Source organism: Olea europaea, chromosome 15, assembly GCF_002742605.1.
Source record: "Olea europaea var. sylvestris chromosome 15, O_europaea_v1, whole genome shotgun sequence".
NCBI classification, from domain to species: domain Eukaryota; kingdom Viridiplantae; phylum Streptophyta; class Magnoliopsida; order Lamiales; family Oleaceae; genus Olea; species Olea europaea.
In genome coordinates, this window is record NC_036251.1 from 1462355 (window position 1) to 1470375 (window position 8021).

Here is an 8021-nt window from a genome sequence, read left to right on the forward strand (position 1 = left end):
TAAAAGCCATTATGAGATTCGAAACTGAACAATTGTAGAATTTCTAAATAATTATATGTAGATTATGTCAATACTATAAAAGTAACCCTATTTAGCATTAGTGGTATTAAAACATGAGTTTAGGTGACATAAGTGATCCTAAATAATAGGCATCATTAATAAATTCGATAATTGTACATTTAATTGGGTATATCATCCAACTAAATTAGTGATGTAATACTTCTGGTATTGAATAGCATTATTCATTCTACGCCTGGTAATAGGATTTTATGTGTCTAAATTTGAAATGGATTCTTACAATTTTCTATAAATAACCTATGCGTAGCAACATAATATCATCCAGCTAACTTTATTGTTCAAATTAACTGGTTTTAAGTGGGGAAAATCATTCATTCCATTTATTTGAATTGAGAAATTTTCTTATCTTTTAGAATCTGTTAACCATTCCTAACTCTCCATATTAGGAAGTCTTTTTAGGAATATAATCTATTGATAAGAAGTTGTTTTATTCCCCGTCAAAAAAAAAAAAAAAAAAGAGTTTGTTTTATTATTTTGAAAATAAAAAATTTGTATTATTGTAACTAATGAATAAATATAACTTCTCTCTAAACCTAGCTGCTATGTAAGCTTAATCTTGATTGAAGTTTAATTAGTATTAGGGAAACGTGGTTATGACCATTAGAATTCACAAGGACCACCTTGCAATGTAGGTTACCAATTAATCCAATAACAAGGGTCTATGGCTGAGCAACATCGCAAAGCATATTGATCTCCATTTACAAATTCTCATCCCATTAGGACAGCTTTGAATTAATATTAAAGGGAAGATTAGCTAACTAAATCTAGTCTCGAGGAATCCAACCTTAACAAGAAGTGTAGGCATTTGGATCGATGGCATCCTTATACACACAATTTTTCATTTGTATAATTTTTATATGAAATGTACTAAGCTACATAGGGAAAGATCGAAAATCCTAAACGTTCTTTATAATTGTAATGAAGTGTCAATTTGTGGGTTGTGGCTTTTCATGGAGACTGATTGGCAAAGAGAAAGTTCCTTTTGTTTGTGACTAGTTTTTCTGGTTAAGTTTAGTCATTCATTGTACCAACATCTGGTAGATGAGATTCACCTTGGAGAATTTTGAGAAGCTTATTATAGCTATGAAAATCCTCTATAAAAAACTGAAGAACAGTATCCAAACTTTGAATTTAAAGTACAAAATAAATTTATTATTATTGAATTATAGATGCATAATGCATATATTGAATGACACATTAAAATTTCTTATTGCCAGTCATATTTTTTGGCCTCACCCCACACACCATGAAGATAGATGCCATCACCCTATGCTATCCAAAAGAAAGAATCTAATTTACATTCTATCTCTCCCCATTTTGACCTAAAAACATCGAAACTTTGCTTCTTTGAACCCCATCCAAGAGTGCAGAAATACAATGTATTTCTAAAGAAGCTATCACAAAACCTCCAGTGGAATTCTTGATTATGAGTAAGAGTATGATACCCAAGGTCATCATCTTTAGATGCACAATGCAACGACAATTCAGATCCAGGTGGTAGGTGATTGATGATATATATCATATCTTAAAGTTATATAACAACGGGCGTGAGAAAGGCTGCTGCAACCCAATAAAATGAGAAATAAAAAGAGATTTTTCATCATGATACAATATTTTAGGTTGTTGTAAAATGAATATTGGTGCTTTGATTTAAGATTTTAGAAGGCATTTTACAGTGACAATTCTTTAAAATGATAGTATCCTTTTTATAGTTGTTTTTCTATGAATCCAACACTTAATATTGTAGCAATTGGAATTTAATTATCAAAAGAGATTATGAGTTTCAAAGTTGGATTGCAAGTATATGGTATAAGTATATATAGAGATAATATATCAACATCATAGTGTGTTCAAATATTATATAAATCTAAAATAATAATATAAAATTATGTCAATAATACACACTATAAAATCGGATTTATGATTTTAGATGACTCTTATAGTGGCAATTCTTCATATGGTAGTATCTTTTTATAATTGTTTTTCTTAGTATGAATCAAACATGTAAGTATTGTAGCAATTGGAATTAATTATCGAAACAAATTATGAGCTTCAAATCAGATTGCAAGTATATGGTATCAGAATAGCGATAATCTATCAATATGATAGGGTGTTCGATTGTATAAATCTAAAATAATTATATAAATTATGTCAATGATATAAACTATAAAATTTTGTCTATAAATTGCCTACACACAATTTTAGCGCCAAAAAGTCCATTTCCCTTATCAAATTGTCTGGTTTTAGGTGGAAATTAAGTGATATACCTAATTTGGACCATTCAGCCTACAAAGAAATTTGACAAAGAAAACTGAAAAGTAGTTCAAAATAATCTAACGATCAAGATTTATTCTACTAATTCTCTTTAAACAGCTTATCCCGACAATCAAACACTCCAAAAGTGATTTAATAATCTTGTTTCTCTGCAATCCATACCCCAGTTTCCTACTCCAGAGAAGTTAAATCTCAAACCACTGCCGCAGGACCATTTAGGTTATGATCATTGAACTATCTTCTATGTAGTTTTGAATGAAATGGGTTGTCTACCTCCTCTTTATGTTATTATTGAAAGCCAACTATTTGGTGATTTTATATTGTGAATAAAGCTAGTCATGTAACTTACGATTCTTAGATTTTTGTCCTCCAGTGTGGCTAGGCACAAGGTAAAAAGTGTAGGCTTTATTGATGTTTGTAGTTTCTGTTTGGTCTAAAGGTGTAATTGGCGATTCTGTGGACAAAAGGACTAAATTGTAATTTTGAAAAAGTCAGGGACTCAATTGTACAATGTTATAAAAGTCAGGAACTTAGGGTACAATTTAGCAAAGCTAGATGGTAGGGACTAGGGTTTGAGTGTTTGGTTCAAATCAAGGTCACGGCGCCTGAAGTTCGCTAGCTGCTCGCCCTGCCACGGCTTGAGCGAAAGGAAGTAGAATGGTCATCATAGCAAGAGCGACAGTGTTATATGGAAATCGTATTTTCGATCTTTCGAAAGTTTGACATGGCCTAGGACTCCTAATTACCCCCAACTATAAATACAAAGACCGTGAATGTGAAAGAGAGATTGTTATATTGTGCTTTACATAGATATCATCTTCAATATTCTCTCAAGTGATCCAAGGCAGAACTGAACAAGGAATTCATCCGTAAACACCTTGTGATCTGGGCAATCCACTGTTGGGGAAAATATCACTATTTGTGAAGACAAAACACCTGCACTTCTTCATATGTTGATGAAGGGACTCTCTCATTGGGATATTGAGAGAAGTGGCCAACAAGCGCAAGAACTGGACAAGAACAAGAGGTTCTTGGAATTCTTTGGTGATACAATTAGCTAGAGACTAGGGGGTTGTATTGGACAGCAGATTGGGTTGCAAAAGGTAGATCGGGAAGCTAGCAGGAGATTAACAGTATCTACGACATTAGATCGTGATACTAGAACAACGAGTTTGACTTGGTACAAAGTTTGGCATAACTTGTACTAGCTGGATTGGTGGAAACTACTGGCTTGGTCCCGAAGTTTTACCCACATTGGGGTTTCTCCATCATCATATTGTGAGTTGGTGTTGTTACTGTTTCATTTACTTTACGCAAATCGAAAATTCAGCATAGGCTTAATTGGACGTGTATGTTTAATCACCTAGACAACAATTAATTTGTGACTTCTTACAATTAATTGTATTAATTCCGCACATAAGGTCAAATGGTAAATTGGAACTTAAACTTGGTAACACTAAAATTTGAATTTAACATAGTAAAGCATTCCCGTGAATTTCCAAGTGGTTGTAGAACGTTCCCTAAACTTTCAAGTGGTATCCGAGCCTAAGTGCGAATCTTGACCTTACATTAGTCTAGATGAGTATGTTGTTGAATGTCCCACCCCACTTTGATGGGAATAATTATGCGTATTGGAAGGTGAGAATGAGGGCGTTTTTGAAATCCTTAGATGAGCGTGTTTGGCAGATTGTAGTAAATGGTTGGTCAGCCCCTAGTACCACAATAGATGGCGTAGTCACACTTCCATCCCTATAAAGAACTGGTCTAGAGCTCAATTGGATAGCTGTAATTTAAAAAGTGAAGCCCTCCATGCCCTATTTATAGCAGTTTTTCCCGAGAAGTTTAGGAGAGTGTCCATGTATGAAGTAGCAAGGGAAGTTTGGGATATTTTAGAAACTACACATGAGGGAACTCAAGTAGTTAAGAGTTCTAAGCTGCAGATGTTGGCCATTAGGTTTGAAGAGATACGAATGAGAGAGGATGAGATGTTTGATGTCTTTTATGTGAGCTTAAATGACATAGTAAATTCGTCCTTCAACTTAGGTGAGAAAATCCCTGAGCCTAAGATAGTGAGAAAGATTCTTAGATCCTTACCTGAGCGTTTTAGGCCTAAAGTCACGGCAATTGAGGAGAGTAAGGACATAAATACCATCAAGGTAGATGAGTTAGTTGGATCCCTCCAGACCTATGAATTGACCTTAGACAATCCAGCTAAGGAAAAATCCATAGCCTTAAAAATCGCTAGGAATATCCAGATGGAATCTTCTGATTTTGATTCACCTAATGTTGAGGAGATGGCCTACCTAACTAAAAAATTCCAAAAATTGTTTAGGAATAAGAAGAAGCCTCAAGAGAGACAAAGAGGTGGCCCGAGTGAATCTAGGAAGAAATCTAAATCCGTGAGATGTCATAACTGTCGCGGTTTCATTTATGTGAGGAATGAGTGCCCTAGTGCTAAGAGATTTGAAGAGAAGGCAATGAATACTACTCTCACTGATGACGAGTCTAGCTCGAAAAATCAGAGTGAGAGATCTACTCGTGAAGAGAGTGGAAAATATGTGGCCTTCATTGCTAGGGGTAAAAATGGATCCGATCAGGGGAGTGAAAGGACAGAAGACTTAGATAATAGTGAGGATTCTGGTGATAAGAATGGAAGTGTGGAAGATCTAGAACAGCGTATGATAGGATGTATGAGGAAAGCCTCAAGATCTTAGCCACTAACCAGGCAATGAGCATGAAAGTGAAAGAGCTTAAGCTAGAGAAGGAACAGTTAGAGGCCCGTGTTAGTGATCTCACCAGTAAGAATGAGATGTCCTCTAGGAGAGTAAGTGAGCTGAACATTGTGAATGAGACCTTAGCTATTCAGATTAAACACCTTGAGAGTGAGCTAGAGTTGTCTAGGTCTCAGTTACTTGCCTTTTCTAGCAGTTCTGAAAGGCTAGATAATATTCTAGGAATAGGCAAGCCGGCTGGTGATAAGGGAGGTCTAGGTTTTGATCTGATTGTTGCTAGTACTTCACAGACCACCTTTGTTCATGCTACTGACCAACCAAATATTGTGACTAATCCCATACCAAATGTTGTGGAAACTTCAGGGCGTAGGTCGTCTAGGCCTAGGAATAGAAATCATCGTAAGCATATCACAAGTCCTAGGTTTATCCCTACATGTTTTTTCTATGGAGAGTTAGGTCACATCCGCCCTAAGTGTTATCACTACCTGAACAATAGAAAAGACTTGAGCTTGAAAAAGAACAAAAATCAGGTGTCTGTTGGTCAGATTGGATTCCTTACTGATCAAGTGAATCGTTTAACTCAATTGGTGACACAGCTGTCTGAAAACAATCCCCGCTTTAGATAGGTTTGGGTGAAGAAAAGTGATCTCCCAAAGTTGGTGAGAGATCGTGGTGCTCTTAAAGGAAAGAGCACTTATATACCTACTTGATTAGGTATTTTTGTTTGGCTATTAATTGACATATAGTTGTTGCATGCATCACATGTATATTGTTTGTTTTTATTTTGTTGTTTTTCATGCACGTGTATTTTCACCTACTACATACACATAGGAGAGCGACTGCATATGCATACACATGACGTCATTAATCGTTATCACTTGCATTGCATTGCTATGTCTAGGGGTCATTGCGAAGAGACATAGATACATTTACCTACTGCATAAAAATATGAAAGCTTGCAGTAAGGGGGAGCGTTGCATTGCATTTCATATCACATCCATCTGTTTGAGTTTTGATGTTTAGTGGTGTTGGTGTCTTGGTTGGTATTTTGATTGGCATCAATATCATGTCTCAAACTATTATGTTGATTTGTGATTAAAAGCTTTAATTAAATTTTATATTTCCTATATCACATGCTTTTACATTGGGTAGATGAGTTTGTGGATTTCAAGAAACAGGTACACGAAGGAATGCAAGACTCGGTGATTGGGTTTACTGGGTAGTTTAGTTTTTGGTTGTCAAGTCCTGACCTATTTTTTATTGTCTTGATTTCATTTGTAGAGTTTTGTCACAGAATGCCGAAGGGAGAGTTTGTTAGGTATAAAGGTGTAATTGGTGATTCTGTGGAGAAAAGGACTAAATTGTAAATTTGTAAAAATTGAGTGTTTGGCTCAAATCAAGGTCGCCGTGCCGAAAGTTCGCTAGTTGTTCGCCCTGCCACTGCTCGAGCGAGAGGAAACAGAATGGTCATCGCTCGCTCTTCGCTCAAGCGACGGTGTTATATGAAAATTTGTATTTTCGATTTCTAGAAATTTTGACACGACCTAGGACTCCTAATTTCCCCCAACTATAAATACAAAGACTGTGAACGTGAAAGAGAGATTGTCATATTGTGCTTTACATAGATATCATCTTCAATATTCTCTCAAGTAATCCAAGGCAGAACTGAACAAGGAATTCATCCGTAAACACCTTGTGATCTGGGCAATCCACTATTGGGGAAAACATCACTATTTGTGAAGACAAAACACCTGAGCTTCTTCATCTATTGAGGAAGGAACTCTCTCATTGGGAGATTGAGAGAGCTGGACGACAAGCGTAAGAACTGGACAAGAACAAGAGGTTCTTGAAATTTCACTTGGTGATACAATCAGCTAGAGACCAGGAGGCTGTATTGGATAGCAGATTGGGCTGCAGGAGGTAGATCGAGAAGCTAGCAGGAGACTAGCAGCTCTACGGCAGTAGATCGTGATACTGGAACAGCACGTCTGACTTGGTACGGAGTTTGGCATAACTTGTACTGGCTAGATTGGTATAGTGGAAACTACTGGCTTAGTTCTGAAGTTTTACCCACGTTGGGGTTTCTCCATCATCATATTGTGAGTTGGTGTTGTTACTGTTTTATTTACTTTATGAAACCTACAATTCAACTTAGGCTTAATTGGGCGTGTATGTTTAATCACCTAGACAACAATTAATTGTATGAATTCCGCACATAAGGTCAAATGGTAAATTAGAATGTAAACTTGGTAACGGTAAAATTTGAATTTGACATAGTAAAGCATTCCCGTAAATTTTCAAGTGGTTGTAGAACGTTCCCTGAACTTTTAGTTTCGTCATTAGCTCTCCTATGTAATTTGTTATTCTTAGACTGTATTACATAGTCAAAATGAAATGAAAATTGTCAAGAATCGACTGCATAATTGGATGGGAGATTCATAGTTGGTGTCATATATTAAGAGCGATGAATTTGATAATATTTATAATGATGTAATTATACAATGTTTTTAAAGTATAAAAACGCATAGCCCACAAGTGTATTGAGTTATTTTCATTAATGTTATATATATATATATATATATATATATATTTTTTTTTTTTAAATTGCATTCAAATTTTTTATCCCACAAAAGGAATTGTCTAGCTCTGCCACTACTTGCATGCATTGTGCATCCCTAGTTCAAGATGAAAAAGTTATTAAGAGGGTATATGCATCAAAAAATCGATGTTCTACAAAAACTTCCAACGAGACACAATTTTTGGAGGGTTACATGACTACTTGAAAAGTGTTTTGTCGTTTGTATCTTCGAACGTACAACTATAATGAACACACATGGGATCCACGTTCTTTTAAATTAACTTTTGTTTAGTCGGGTATTCTAAAATATCAGACAAATCATGTTCTCATGATCTACAGTGTTATTTAAAAAGAAATTG